The sequence below is a fragment of the Myodes glareolus genome, chromosome 27 (assembly GCF_982192425.1).
Source record: "Myodes glareolus chromosome 27, mMyoGla1.1, whole genome shotgun sequence".
In the NCBI taxonomy this organism is placed as follows: domain Eukaryota; kingdom Metazoa; phylum Chordata; class Mammalia; order Rodentia; family Cricetidae; genus Myodes; species Myodes glareolus.
Window position 1 is genome coordinate 44,701,778 of NC_142052.1, and position 16,214 is coordinate 44,717,991.

The window sequence follows — 16,214 nt, forward strand, 5'->3', positions numbered from 1 at the left end:
AGAATTAATGGTTAAGGTACTTTCAGAAATGCCAACACTTGGCCGGGCTACGGCTTCCGTGGCAGCGTTTGCCCATCACTCCTGTTGCTGTGAGTTCAATCCCCGACACTGCTGACAACAGGAATCACGTGTTTGGGCACACACAACACCATTGGCATTGTCGCCACTTCTGGATCCCAAGGCTATAACTTCATCATCGGAAAAGTATGGTCATGGTGCGGTATCTCAGGGTAGAGTTCAATTCCAGAACTCACATCTGCCTCCTGAAAACTGTTCCCCCATCATAGTACATGCAAGCACACACGCAATAAATTTAAAAATGCAAAATGCCAACAGTTCAGCCAGGCGAAGTGGCTCGTGCCCTTTAATACCAGCATTTGGGAGGCAGAGGCAGAGGTAGGGGGATCTTTTTAACTTTAAGGCCAGCCTGGTCTACAAAGAGAGTTCCAGAACAGACAGGGCTATTACACAGAGAAACAAACCCTGCCTTGAAAAACAAGCAAACAAAAAAGAAACCAAAACCAAAGCCGAAACCAAAATGCCAACAGTTCATCATTAACTGATGGAAGAAGAAAATGTGGCATATTAACGTAATAAATATGACTCGGTCGTAAGAGAGTTACCGTAATTGGTGACAATCGTCTGGACATGCTAAGTGGAGTTAAGTGGGGGACTCAGAACACAAAAACAGCAACACAGCCCCTTTCAACCTGCTTCTGCCGCCATATTGCCTCTTTTCCTCCCCTCTCTGCATCTGAAGGATCCTTGTGATTACCTCTAAGCTCCCCAGACAACCTGTTTCTACCTCATGATCCTTACTAACCTGTGAAGTCACTTTTGCCACAGAAGGTAATAGCTCTCTGGAGACCAAGACCCTGGTGACTAGATGTTATCCCGAGTTTTTAATCCTTGTTTAGCAAAAGAAAAGGCTCAGGCAACTCACTTGGGAAAGGTTCCTGGAGCTCTATACGTCCCCAGAAGTCTTAAAACGGCTTTGTTCTGATTTCATACACGAGAGCTGGAGAGGGGTCTTTCCCGTTGTTTGTAGTACTGGTTTATTGATGCCAGTTTTCGTGTGAGTCTGGTTATTGTTCTGGAAGGGCAGTCTATGTTTCCTAGAGGTTTTCAGGGTCAACCCTTTATTTCACAATGATAGCTATAGATTTCCTCTGAGGCAAATTCTAATTACACTTCATTAAGTTCGTGGAATTTCTTGGCCACAGCTGGGAGGGGGTGCAGAGATGGTGTCACCTGAACATCATCGGAGTGCTGCCAACACTCGGAACTTTCTCATTTCATGAATTCTGGGGCCTGTGCTCCTGAGGGAGGGAGGGAGCCAGTGTACTACCTTTCCTGTACGTCCTGACACTTACAGCAGGGCAGGTGACTCTTACACTGTTTATTGTGACTGATGTGTATCAGAAGACAATTCACAGGAGTTGGTTCTCTTCTCCTGTGTTTCCCAGGATGCAATTTAGGTTCTTAGGCTTGGAGTCACACCCTTCCCTGCTGAGTCACCTTGTTGGTGATTCTTAATTTCTTTAGAGAACGGCCATTTTCCCCTTGCCTGAGGGGGACACTCAGCTCTTCTTTTGACATGCTTTTGGGTGTGTATAGGAAAGCGACTAACTAATTATCATTATCGTTAGTCCATAGATGATCTCTGGAAACAGACTACCTGACTTACAGCAGCTTGTTATGTGAATAGTCTACCTGTTCTCTATTTTGCTTTACTGTCCAAAATTTTTATCGTTATTTTGTCTCCCAAGAATACTAAAATCCCTCATGTACCCAGAGTGTCTTCTGGTGCTCTGCTGGCCTCATGCACACACGTTGTTTGCTTTGCTTTGATTATGTGCTTGCCTTAGTATCATCCCAAAGACTGGTAAGGAAGAATGGGAGGCAAAATGTATTGATCCTGCCATTTTAAAATAGAAAGTTTATTATTTATACTTTTGGCAATTAGTCACCCTTTCCACCCTTCTTCTGGAATGCTTGTGTTATACGCCGGAGCCTTTTGGGTGCACATCCTTGAGCCTTATCTCATGTGCTTTGCTTGTCTTTGGTTCCTTTTCATATGACCTCTCCATATGGTGGCTTACAACAGAACCCACATAAACGCTGGGCATGGTGGCCTGCACCTGTAACCCTGGATCTGGGGTGGGGACAGGGTAGACTAATTCCAATGGTTTACTAGCGAGCTAGTCTAGTCTAAATGACAAGCTCCAGATTCAGTGAGACCCCTGTCATGAAAAGGTGAAAAGTGGTAAAGGAGGACCCTCAGCTTTGACCTCTGGCTCCCACATATAAACATACAGTCAAGTCAGTGCACGCTTGCATGCTCGCGCATGCATGAGTGCGCACACACATACAAACACAGACACACACAAACAATACACTCACACTCTCAAACAGTAAGGGCAAAATAATATGCAATTCACAAAAGAACTGTAAAAGTTCAATGAATACACAAAATTATATTCCACCAATAGCCAAAGAAATACAAACAACCCAGGTGAGAGAGGTGAAATTCCAAGCCAAACAAAGATATATAGTGTGATCCTGTCTCAAAAGAGAGAGGAGAAAACGTCAGATGAGCAATTACGTAAAATTACTTAGAGCTTCAGGGAAAAGTGAAATAATCGTTTACATAACTCTTTTCTCTAAAATTAAAATATCTCATAGGCAAAATTTCCATCTTTTAAAGTTCTGATGTCAATAAATAAATGTCAGATATAATGATGAAATACAATCAAATCTGATACACTCAGGTCTGATAAGCATGTCCTCTAATCTCAGATAGATCCATTTTTGGCAACTTGAGTGAGCTCTGAAAAGCTCGCTTCTAACCTGACGAATCCTTGAAGTCAGAGCCAATCGCAGGACAGCAGAACAGACAACTGAAGAAAATGGAAACGTATTTATGGTGGCTACAGTTCTTTACAGTTTTTCTGGGCTTCCCCCGTGAGAACCTGACTGGAGAATTTATAAATGGTCCTCATTCCTCAGTGGAGTAGAACTAATTCAACAAGACTTAAAGTTGGGGAATCAGTTCTCAGACCTTTAACCACCTTGAGCCACCACCACTTGCAGCCTGCACAGGCAGAAGTCTTGGGAGCTCTTCTGTGGACACCTTGTTTGCAGAACGTCTCTAAGGTCTTCATGGAATACAGCAGTCAGCAGACCACTGACACCACACATGTTCTCAGCACCTCCCTTGATGAGAGCTGATTTTTAAAATGTCTGTCTGTCCTTTGGTATAACCGCAGGATTAAAAAGGCAAGCAGGGTGGGCACTTGAAAACCCACAACAGCTTGTGGAACATTTAAAAAAAAATTCTTGCCTAGACACAGGCACGGTTACGTAGAAAAGAATCAGGGCATACATCAGACTGAAGCAAACCCATCATCCCTCAGCCTTGCTGGCCTCAAGAGCCAACAGAAACTGCAGCACTAAGCAGTCAATCAGTCAATTACAGCAGTGCTAAGCAGCCAATTATAGCAGACCCTCCGAACATCAGCACCCAGGGCCCAGTCAAAGACTACAACAGCCAGGTGAACTGGGAGCACCTACGGTGCTCTGCTGATACCACTTTCAAGCAAAGATCAGGTTAGAACAGGACAGCCCCATCCAACAATAACTAATCACAAAACAAATAACAAGGAAAAGCAGTGCTATGTGCAAGAAAAAGGAGAAACTGCCACAACAGAAAAAACCAGGAAAAAAAAAACCCAGTTGAAATTAGCTCCATAAAACAGAGGTTTGAAAAGCTTTGTGGAGATAAAAAACAAGATACCCCCATACAACTGATCATAAGAACGGAAAGCAACAAGAGATAAGAAAAAGCAGCTGCTGGCTATAGAAATGGCTCAACAGTTAAGGGCACTGACTACTCCTCTAGAGGTCCTGAGTTCAATTCCCAGCAACCACATGGTGGCTCACAACCATTTATAACGGGTTCTGATACCTTCTTCTGGCACGCAGGTGTACATGCAGATAGAGCACTCATACATAAAATACATAAATAAATCTTTAAAAAATGAGAGAAAGCATCAGGGCATGGTGGTAAACACCTTTGATACCAGGATCTGGGAGGCAGAGGCAGATGGATCTTTGGTCTACAGAGCAGAGTTCCGGGACAAACGGGCTACACAGAAATCCTGTCTCAAGAACAAAGAAAAATTAAAGAGAAAGATGTACTGAATTTGGAGACTGGAGAGATGGCTCAGAGGTTATGAACACTGAGTGCTCTTCCAGAGGTCCTGAGTTCAATTCCCAGCCACTACATGGTGGCTCACAACCATCTGTAATGAGATCTGGTGCCCTGTTCTGGCCTGCAGGCAGGAATGTTGTATAAATAAATAAATAAATAAATAAATCTTTAAACAAAAAGAAGTACTGAATTTTGAACTACATTACCAACAACTACAGGCAGAAGAGCTGTCTGGAGAAACAATTTGGGGAGGTTTAAATATGAAAAGTCCAAGGGAAATGTGGCTTGAAAACAGCATAGTCAGTCAAAATAAACATGACTGACCTAATGTATGCAATAATTCTAGACAGAGAAATACTGATACTTGGAATAGCCAAAGTAAGAGGGATGTAAAACTAAAATGGAAAGACTTTACCATGCTCCCGGAAAAACTAATTATCATCCAGACTGAGATGTCTCATGAATATTATTCAAGTTCAAAGAAAAACAAGAGTGCTTTCAGCACTTGGACAGAAAAATCAGTGCCACCTCCAAATTAAGTAACTTATATTGGTTCAGACACCCACCCTTTTTTTTTTAAATATTTATTTTGTATACAATATTCTGTCTGTGTATATGCCTGCAGGCCAGAAGAGGACACCAGACCCCATTACAAATGGTTGTGAGCCACCATGTGGTTGCTGGGAATTGAACTCAGGACCTTTGGAAGAGCAGGCAATGCTCTTAACCTCTGAGCCATCTCTCCAGCCCCCAGACACCCACTCTTAACACAAGGTGGGGAAGTGACAGGTAAGGGTTAACTCTGGCATGTTACTGTGAGGCCGAGTTTGAGATCCGGCACCACAGGGAGGAAAAGTACGTACTGTGTCAGGTGCTGAGGGACAAAGTACCAAACGGAACTGTCTACTAGCTAGGATATATAGGAATAGGTACACAACACTGTGCTGTATGTGCTATTGATGGATATACGTTGTTTTCAAACTTGGCATTATCTCAGACAATACGAAGAACATTTAAAAGATATACAAGCATGTTTATTAGATAAGTTCCTGGAAGCATGAAGGCATGAGTGCATTTTGAGGTGTCACGGTTTTGCAGCGCTATCCTCCACATTGTCCCAACCAGCATCACTTTCCCAACGGCGTGGGTTTATGGTGTGCTGCGTCACATTCTGGTGAACCTTTGTCTTATGTGACGATATTACGGGATGGGATGCCGTCCTTCCTGTCATCAGAACAACTACGGTTACCTTCAAGAAATCCTCACAAGGTGAACTCTGCTAATATTCTCTTCTGGAAGATGGGGGGCGTTCAACGGGCTCATGAGGCACATAGACGAACACAGGGGCTCACAAGGCAATGCACACACTCATGAGCCCTCCCCGTTACTTCTGAATGGGAAGCTGCTGCCTGGTGGTGCAGGGCCTATAAACCTCAGTCAAACTCTGGGTCACTGAACTAGACTTGGGCCGAATCACTTTGTTTCTGTCATCAGTGGCCTATGTAGGGCGAGTCACACAACACACGGTGACCTTTGAGGTTGCAATTATAAGTAGTTTGGGGGGCAATGACCCCTTACACAGATAGCTGAGTAAATGGGTGTGTTCGAACTGCCCAATCTATCAGCTACTCCTCCATTTCATTCCCTTTCCCTGAGGGCAAAACTGTATTGAAATTAGGTCAGTAGATAATCCTGCAGTGGCCTCTACCTGTTGAAGTAAACGAAGAATGGCCTATCTCTCACTTTAAAACAAACACTAGAAATTAAGTTAAGCTTAAACCAAGCTGAAAGCTACAACAGGCTGAAGGATGGGCCCCCTACATTAAACACAGATCCTGATTGTAAATGAAGGCTAAAGTGGCATTTCATTTGTATTTTAATAAATAAAGTTTGCCTGACGATCAGAAAAGCAAAGCAGTCAGCCACTGGCTCTTAACCTCGACCTCAGTCTGAAAATGGTGATCCTACCTCCAGGAAACCTCAGAATGAGACTGAGAGCTGTCTCCTCCCATTTTATATTCCTCTCTAGTCCTGGGATTAAGGGTGTGCATCACTGCTGCCTGGTTTCTATGGCAAGCTAGTGTGGCTACTGGGATTAAAGTTGTGTGTCATTGCTGCCTGATCTGTAGGTTGGCCAGTGCGGCGGTTTTACTTTTCTGGTCCTCAGGCAACCTTTATTTATTAAAATACAGATGAAATGCCACTACAGAAAGCAAACAGTCTTGAAGTAAATTCAAAGTGCCACCCCAGAACACACGTGCAACGAGGAAGCAAACCAGGATTACACAAAGAGATCTGGTGGTTTGGACAGATCATGTCAGCTAAGTACCTAATCCTAAATAGGCTCCTAATCCAGAACAGGGCCCTACCTCTCTTCAGTTTGATAAAGTTACAATTTATCTGAGAGAGCTACAGGGCAAAGTCTGGAGTTAACAGAGTCTGGGTCACGAGACAGTTTTGTTTAAACGTGGAGTTTTTTGGTGTTTCATTTTTTGAGACAGGGTTTGCTTTCTTCATTAGGCTGGCTGGAATTCGAAATTCTCTGGCCTCAGTCTACTGGGTGCTGGGAACATTGGCGTTTGGTATAGCACCCAGCTCTGATTCATGAGGAATAAGGTACACAGATTCATGCCATCTCTATAACATTGCCCTGATTAGTTTCAATTGTAAACTTGATACAACCTAGAGTCACCTGGAAAGAGGGCACTTCAGTTTAAGGACTGCCTCCATCAGCTGGGTATTGTGGCACACACCTTCAATCCCAGCATTCATGAGGCAGAGGCAGGCAGATCATCCGAGTTTGAGGCCAGCCTGGTCTCCAGAGCGTTCCACAAGCAATGTTCCTCCTCTATGGCTTCTGCTGAGGTTTTCACTTTGTAGTGAGGGGCTGCGGGCAGGCCTGCTTTTCACCTCACCCGGCTCCTGCCCAGCTAGCTTAGTCCCAGAAATAACAACACACAAATTGTATTCATTTAAATACTGCCTGACCCATTATCTCTAGAGAGTTAGTTACTGGCTAACTCTCACATCTTGATTAACCCATTTCTAATAATCTGTATAGTACCACGAGGTGTGGCTTACCGGGAAAGATTCAGCATGTGTGACCTGGTGGCTGGCTCCAAATGACGCCAACGTGTGGACAACTGTATCCACATAAAGCCTGAGACAGCTTGGGAAGTAATTCTAGAACAAAATAACAGCATTATTCATGGTTTCTTGGTAGCAGCAATTTCTCGGGTCTGCTCTGCTTGCTAGAGGCAAGCAAGTGCTCTCATCTAAGAGAGGCTTCCTGACTCAGCTTTAGCTGCAAAACCTTGCAGCTCTTTTAAGAGGTCCTGCCATGAAGCACTTAAACGGTGTTGGTGAGAAGCTGACCGCATGCTTTTCAGCTTTCAGCCATAGCAGGATAAAAGCTGCACTGTTTTAAAATGCCAACTTTCTGGGCTGTCCTGCCAGGGCAAACTCTGACTCTTTCAGGCAGGCAGTCCGACTGAGTGTGGTCTGTGAGCAGAATGCTGCAGCTTGCTTGCTAGCAAGGACCTTGAAACACCATAGAGTTGTGGCAGTGAACACAGCTCTGGCTGGTATCTCAGCCGGGAGGCTGGATCTAGCCATCAAAGCCACGGCTTTAATCTTCTCCTTAAAACTCATGTAGTCAAAAAAGAGAGAGAGATACAGTAAAGAGAGGTTCAAAGATGAAGAAAACCTCTAAAGAGTTTACAGTGTGTTAAAAATATATGCAGGCTAAAGGTTAAAGTCATTAAAAATAAAGAAAGAGAGAAATAGGGTATGGTGGTACACACCTTTAATCCCAATGCCTGGGAGGCAGAGGTACATTGACCTCTGAGACTTTAAGGGGCAGAGGTAGTTGACCTCTGTGACTTCAAGGTGTGGTAGCACACACCTTTAATCCCAATGCCTGGGAGGCAGAGACAGACAGATCTCTGAGTTCAAGGTGTGGTAGCACACACCTTTAATCCTAGCACTGGGGAAGCAGAGAGGCACGGATCTCTGTGAGTTCAAGGTGTGGTAGCAAACACCTTTGAGCCCAGTACTGGGGAGGCAGAGACAGAGGAATCTCTGTGAGTTCAAGGACAGTCTGGTCTACAGAGTTATTCCAGGACAAAGATATATACAGAGAACCTGTCTCAAAAAGCCAAAAGTTAAAAATAAAAATAAAAGAAATAGAGGTTGAAATAAAGCTGCATAAAGATGGAAAATAAACAGAGAATCTTGATACTGTATGCTATTATGCTCTCTTTGAATTGTTTGATTGCTGAGGAAGGAGCAACAGCTGCTAGAAGATATTTGCTTATAAATGCTGCAGAATCAATCCAAGAAAGGTATTTTGAAAATACCTTGGCTTCAAAATTGAAGTCGAAAGGTATGTTACTTTGGAGAAGAGATTCTGCTTTTGTTTCCACAGAAAATGAGAGGCTCTGGATTTATTCAGAGTTAAGAAAAATCATCTTTGACCAAGGGAGGCCACCTGAAAAATCTCCGACAGGAATAGATGGCCCAGATGTCTGAGTTCTTCATCCAGAACAGATTCAAGACTGCTGCATGAGATGATCAAGACTCACAGGATACTCCAGTCAGGACTTGATTATAACTCTAAATTTTCTTTAGGTCCCCATAAGATCATCAGCGCCCCCAACCAGCAGGAAGTAGCCTGAAATACTACGCCCACATTCCCAACAAATGGACTATGGGTATTTTCTTTTGTTAAAAAAAAAAAGAGGGAAATGGTGTGGGAGAATTGTCTGTATTCTGTCAATCATATTTTAATAAAACACTGATTGGCCAGGCAGGCAGTATAGGCGGGAAAGCCAGACAGGAAGTAGGGGTGGAGCAAAGAGACTGGGAGTTTTCTGGGACACAGGAAGCTCTCTCGCCACTCCTGCGCAGATCACTGAAGAGGCAGCATGTAACTTGCCCAGCTGAGAAAGGTACGGAGCCATGTGCTAAAGTAGATAAGGATAATGGGGTAACATAAGTTATAAGAGTTAACAAGAAGCCTGACCTAATGGGTCAATCAGTTTATAACCTTATGGAGTTCTGTGTGTAATTTCTCTTTGGGATTTGCCGACTGTTGGGGTACCGGGCGGGACGGAAACCCCAACAAGCCGGCCCTCATGTTACATCACTTGTGTTCTGCCCTGACTTCCTTCAGGGATGAACTGTGACCTGGAAGTGCGAACCAAAGAAACCCTCTCCTTCCGGGAGTTGCTTTGGTCATGGTGTTTATCATGGCAACAGGAAGCAACCAGGACAGACATGAAGTGCAAGGTGAAGCAGGCAGTGCTGGCGCAGAAGCTGCAAGCTGCCAGAAGATCCAGCTAAGAGTGTTGAGGAAGCAGACACACACTAAACAACAGGTTTAAAGGGAGATGAGAAAGCCTTTTGTTGAAGAAGACCCAGCTAGGACTTTCACAGACAGAAGCCAGTGCCTGGCTTTGTCAAAGGACAGGATGACTCTCTTGTTCGGGGTTTCATATGACTGATGACTTTAAGTTGAAGCCAGTGCTTCTCGGCCATTTAAGAATCAGAGTTAATAAAAGGCTAGTTCCTGGACAGCTAGGGCTGTTGCTGAGAAACTCTGTCCTGAAAAATCCAGAAAAAAAAAATAGAAGTTAAATTGAGCTGGGTGGTGGTGGCACACTCCTTGAGTCCCAGCACTAGGGAGGCAGAGGCCGATGGATCTTTGAGTTCTAGGACAGCCTGGTCTACAGAATGAGCTCTGGGACAGCCTGGTCTACAGAATGAGTTCTGGGACAGCCTGCGCCATGAAGAGAGCCTGTCTAGAGACCGCCCCCGCCACCTCACTCACACATAAGTCAGAGTAATTCATCGACCACCTCTGGTTCTTCCAATCTCTCCACTTCTGCAGTGATCCCAGAGCTGAAGTGGGGGTAATTAGAAGGAAAGGGTGTTTTCCGTGCACAGGACAGCTGCACAGGTGACCTCCCAGAGGTTGTGACAGCATGCACGGCCTCTACACAAGCTCGAGCACGGCAGTCCCAGCATGGAGAGGAGAGAGAGGTACAAAGTTCCATCCTCCACGCTCCTGTGGGTGGACACACACCCAAGGACAAACAGGCAGCACTAACGGGACCTGATGGTTCTGTGGGGAGACCCACTGCTTAGGAAGGAAGGATCCTTTCAAAATAGTACTGCTACACACAGTAGTATGCTCCTGTTGTCTCAGGTGCTGAGGAGGATTGATTGAGCCTGAGCAACATGGTGACATTCCAGTTATATTTATACTTAAAAAACCTTTTTCTACTGGCCACTGGCAACACACCTAGTCCCCCAAGAGCTCTGATGGAGATTTACAATGAAATTAGTGTTGCTTTCATGTCTGCAAATATGGAAGACGTTTTGCACCCAGGAGTCACTTCAACTTTTAAACCTTATTATTAAAGAAATGCACTTTAGGGGTTGGAGAGATGGCTCAGTGGTTAAGAGCACTGGCTGCTCTTCCAGAGGTCCCGAGTTCAATTCCCAGCAACCACATGGTGGCTCATAACAATCTGTAATGAGATCTGCTGCCCTCTTCTGGCGTGTGGCCATACATGGAGGCAGAATGTTGTATACATAAAGAAATAAATAAATCTAAAAAAAAAAAAAAAAGAAAAAAAGAAATGCACTTTACAAATCTGTAGCATCCATTCCCATGACAGACTGAGGAAATTATGTAATAGCATTTTTTGAAAGAAGTTGGCATTTTAGATGTTTTGATTCATGATTTATGAGACGAGATTAAAGTACTTCTATTAACAGGTGTCTCCGATGACTTTGAGGGGCTCAAGACTTCAACAGAGAAGTAACTACAAATGTGGTGGAAGCAGCAAGAAAGCTAAAACTGGGTGCGGAGCCTAAGGACGTCGCTGAATTACTGTGACCTCGTGATAAAACAGCACATGAAGAGTGGCTGTTTTGTTTTTTCAAGACAGAATTTCTCTTTGGAGCCTATCCTGGACCTCTGTAGCCCAGGCTGGCCTTGAACTCAATGAGATCCGCCTGCCTCTGCCTCCTGAGTGCTGGGATTAAAGGCATGCGCCACCCCTGTCTGGCCAAGGAGGGCTTTTTGAGATACAATCTGTATAGTGAGCACTGATGGATTGACAGAAGATTTAGACTATTACAGAAGCGTAGCTGATTCGTGGCTGGAAGGGAGCGGCTCCATTCTGGAAGAAGTGCTATGCTATCAAGCAGTATTAGTATTGTAAACTACAGACAAATCATCCCTGAAAGAAAGAGTTAATTGTCATAGCACCCATCACTGATGTTACAAACAACAACAAAAACAAAATAAAACAAGACTTCTCCCAGGAAAACAGCCACACTGGATGAAGGCTCAGATATAGCACTGTTTAGCTTTGAATAACATAATTTTAAATTAAAAAAAAATCTATGTAACTTTTTTAGACTTAAGTTGCTGCACACTTAATACAACAAAAGAGTATACATTTAAAGAATATGAAAATAATAAAAAATTTAAAGAAGACAGTGAGTGTTAAAGTAAAAAATGATTTTACTCAATGTATAATCTTTTTTTATTATTAATTAAGTTTAGATTGGCTGGGGTGTGTGCCTGTAAACCTGACATTTAGGAGGTGGAGGCAGGAGGATCAGGAGTTCCTGTCTTGAAAACAACAAAATAATTTTTATATGCATTGGAAAACTACAGGATTATATATCTCACTTTATTGTGGTGGTTTGAAACTGAATCAACAATATATCTAAACTGCTTGGCCAATGTTGAATTGGGGCCATAATCTCAAATTACAATTTCAAATGCCATCAGCTAGAATGCTGAAATCCTGAAATGTCAATCCTCAAGGTCTACATGATAATATAAAAAACATATTTGGAGTGGGTACATAGCTAGGTATGCGTGGAAGCCCTGCCGTCATTCCCCAGCACTCTAAACAAGATTTTTAAAAATTAAAAAAAAATAGTAAACTGGGAAAAAGGGCAAAATTTAAGTAATAAATAAAAGGCCAAACAACAAAAATTAAAAATGATATTTAACAAAAGTCACTTCACATAAAGTAAATTAATTTCCAGTTTTAGAAATATTTTAAAGTTCTTTACACATACCATCTACTTTTTTAAAATTTTGTTTTGTTTTTTGAGACAGGGTTTCTCTATGGAGCCTTGGCTGTCCTGGAATTCACTCTGTAGACCAGGCTGGCCATGAACTCAGAGATGTGCCTCCCTCTGTCTTCCAAGTGCTAGGAGTAAAGGTGTGTGCCGCCACCACCTGGTCCCATTTATTTTAAAGAATATAAAAATAATAAAAACTTAAAGACATAGTATTAGTGTAAAGAAAAGATTTTACTCAATGTATACATTACAGAAAACCAGAGTTTGTTATTGTTAGTATAAAACAATATAGCATATTATGTTTCATATTTTGATATTTGTGCTTACTTTAGTCACTGAAATAAATTTAATTTTTATGACAAACATCTATGTAGTGGTATTTTGTTTATGTTTTAGCAAATACAATTTGCCTGAAGATCAGATTGTTGCGTTAAACCACTAGAGGTCAGGTGGTGGTGGCTCACACTTTTAATCCCAAAATTTGGAAGTCCCACGCCTTTAAACCCAGCACTAGGGAGGTGGAGACAGGAAGGGCTAAGGGCTATGTCTCCGTGGAGAGAGGGCTGTAAGAGCTAGGTGCGGGCTGAAGTGCAGTCTGAAGCAGTCAGTCAGAGGATGCAGTCCAAGTAGGCAGTCGGTCTGAGGATTCCATAGAGGTAAAAGGTCCCTCTAGTGTCTGACTGCACTGCTTCTCAGATTTCTCGGCTTTCACTCTCTAATATCCGACTCCGGGTTATTATTAAGAGCAATTAGAATTCGTATTACACATCTACAATGAAAATACGACTTCCAGATTTTCCTATCAGTCTCATGTTTACAGTTTTGCCTTTTGAACTGGGATCTCAGCACCCTTCTAACTCCAGGATTATAATGATTTATCTAGCAATTAGAACTGCTGGTAATTAGACAGTGCTCTGCCCATAACTGCTTCCAATAGCTATGTAATCAACCATTTTGCACTATTAAAATAAGTAAAAAGAGTTCAAAGAAAACTGGGAATGTTATACACCGATAATAAATATAAGATGATTTTTAAACTTTGGGTCATATAAAAATAAATACGTACCAGTAGGAGATGTTTGCTTGGCCAATGAATATATAACAGTAGTATATAATTAAGTCCCACTGAAGAATGAGGTACCTGTGGCTGCTAATTGTGACGTGGAGACGATTAAAGTAATACCACTTTACAAAACATCGCTTGAGCCAGAATCAAATCAATCAGTACCTGAATACTTAGAACCCCAACCACAGAGAAAAACATCATCTCCCCACAAATTATGTCAGTGACCTACAGTTGTTAACAGGTTGTATGTTTTGTGCATGAAGATAATATATTACATGAAGCACCCCCACCCTCCATCCGGGTGGCAAGCCCACAGCCTCACGGGTAGGATGCCAAACAGGATTATTTTTCCCTTCTCCATCTTTCCTAGAGCATCAGGTTTCGGCCGCCGGCATCGTCGCCCAGGTGAGGTCTGTGGTCAGAGACATCTGGCCTGCTTTTCCCTAGCGGAATCCGAGGCTGGGGTCCCCACCTGGGAGAGGGGGCGACGCGTCCCGCACTTTGCCCTAAAGCACAGCTACGCTCAGGTTCTGCTTTCACCGTGTCCACCGAGCAATGAGGCTGTCAGGAAGGCGTCCCATTAGGGAACAATAATCAAATCAATTAAGCACGACGTACAAAGGCGGCCAGTGGGAGAGGCTGTGAACATCTGCCCCAGCGGAAGCACCCAGGCCGGCCTCAGGCCGCGGCTTCTCCCGGAGGCGGCGCGGGAGAAGGGGCCGGGTCCGCCCAAGCCGCCACCTGAGGCCGGCCCACCGAGAGCGCCGGAACCGGGCGAGCCCCCGCGCCCCCGCCCGCCGTTGTCATGGGAACCAGGTCCGGCCGCAGCCGTCCTGAGGGAAGCGGCTGCCCCAAGAGCCCCGGACGCTCACCGCGCCGCCGGAGCCGCGCCGCTCCTCGCCGCCCGGGCCGCGCTCTGTCGCGCCGAGCTCCTCCGCGCGTCCGCCCCAGCCGCCGCCCGCGAGCTCCCGCCCGCTCGCCCGCCGCGCGGGTGCGCCGAGGTGCGGGCTTCGGCGGCGGGAGATTTAAAGCCACGCCCGGCGAAATCCAGCTTTACCTGTCTCAGCTGGAGAGCTCCCGCCCGCCCTGGAGGAGTTCGCGGAGGTGACAGCCACGGTGGGTGCGTGGAAGCCCGGCTCGCCCTCGCCTCCCAGCCCCCGCCTTCCCCGCGCCGCCTGTGCGCCTCGGTCGCCACATAAGTGTTGGTGCTCCGCGCGCGCAAAGGCTTCGCGCGGGACTTTAAACCCTCATTTTTAAAAGGTTTCAAGAGGGACAACTGTTAATAACTGACTTCAAAAGGCCCTATACAAAACTGTAGTGCCGCGTGTGACAGTGAATGACAAACCAGTTTTCAGAGTAAAAAGCAAATTCTGAGCCTAAAAACCTCAGAAAAGAATGGAAATGAGGAAAAAAAGGAAACGAGGCAAAAGGGAATAATAAACTCAAAATGCTTTCAAGTTGATACCCAAGTTCAACTTTCCTATAGGGTACAATACACGAGTTCATTGTGTGTGTGTGTGTGTGTATATACACATACATAGGCTAGCAAGGATAACACCCAAAGCTTACCCTTTGGTAACTAATACCAAAACTAATCTTGAGGGATCATGGAGAACTACGTGAGGTAAGGGTCCAGGAAAATACTAGTTACAAAGCGCTCGCTGTAAAATTTTTGAGTTTTAAACCAGAAAAAAAGATACCTTTTCTATAAAGGGCTGATTTGGATCAAAACTTTTCAGTTGAATTGAGATCCTTACCCAGCTATTTGAATTTCAAATAATGGGCAAATACAATTTTTGCCCCCCCCCCCCCCCCCCATGTGTCAGTAGCTTTTCTTGCTGTTAAAAGTCCAAAGCCTCGAAGGATTACGAATTAGCAGGCGGCGGACATGGTTAATTAACTATGTCCTCGGATCTTTCCTAGGCCATATAGACATGGGCAGGTGAGGCCCCAGTTTTTGCTAAGGCTCCAGAGATTTCTAAACAGCCAGGAGCCCAGGGCAAGGAGTTAATGGCAGTCATTGCAATATATTGAATGAATCCAGCTGTCAGCAAAGCACCAGGTGAGAGAAATGAAAAAAGACTCAAGCTGGGCGAAAACTGATGTGGGAGGCCACTTAGTACAACCAAGGCTGTAGCACGCAGTGCTGACCATCTGTGTAATGGAGGCCTCTGTGATTTAAGCTAGAAAGGTCCTATGGACAGATGGCCCTGCAGGAAGACTGGAATACCCTACCTTCACCCCACCCTTAGCAGCTGCAGGCTGACAAACTCCTGGCAGCCCTCCAACCCCGGCAGGGTAGGGAAGCAACCCACCTGCTTGATTCGATTTAGGTTGTTCAGTGCTCTTCCCCTCCAGCTCCAGGTTAACAGCTCTTCCCTAATTGATCCCATTTTAGGCATTAAATTTTGTTTTGAAGACAGGTCTCACTGTGTAGCTTTGGCTGTCCTGGAACTACGTAGATCAGACTGGTCTTGAACGATTCGCTTGCCTTTGCCATGTTGGCCATGAAAGGCATGGGTTACTAAGCCGGGCTTTTGCGCATTATTTGTAGGCGCGCGCGCGCGCACACACACACACACACACACACACACATTCAGTCCACCAGGGCTGCCTGGCTATCAGAGCAGACAAGGGCTTCAGTTCTGGCAGATTGTTCTTCAGAAGAGAGAACTAGACTCTGGTGGAGTCAGCCAGCTCTTGGAGAATACTATTTTCAAGGAGACAGACCCTTGGGACGTTTGCCTTGCTCCAGCCTCCAGGACTTGACCTACAGCTGCAAAGTGGAAGGACGTGGGGGAGGGGACACCGGGAAGGAGTGGG

At 44.7% G+C, this 16,214-nt stretch overlaps 1 protein-coding gene across 7 annotated transcripts in view; it reads right to left on the reverse strand.

The window, feature by feature from the left end:
* The window catches only part of Ica1l (islet cell autoantigen 1 like), a 50,842-nt gene extending 36,445 nt beyond the window's left edge, over positions 1–14,397 (reverse strand). For 3 of the 7 annotated variants that reach the window (XM_087902214.1, XM_087902215.1, XM_087902211.1), the window contains exons 1-2: positions 14,264–14,397; positions 7,295–7,396 (exon numbers count right to left, since the gene is read on the reverse strand). The gene's annotated coding sequence lies outside the window, so the exon portion shown is untranslated. Of the gene's footprint in view, positions 1–7,294; positions 7,506–13,863; positions 14,077–14,263 lie in introns of those variants that run through there. The other 4 variants (XM_087902213.1, XM_085684231.2, XM_048428761.3 and 1 more) reach the window with 4 other exon arrangements.
* Between the last annotated feature and the right edge of the window lie 1,817 nt (positions 14,398–16,214).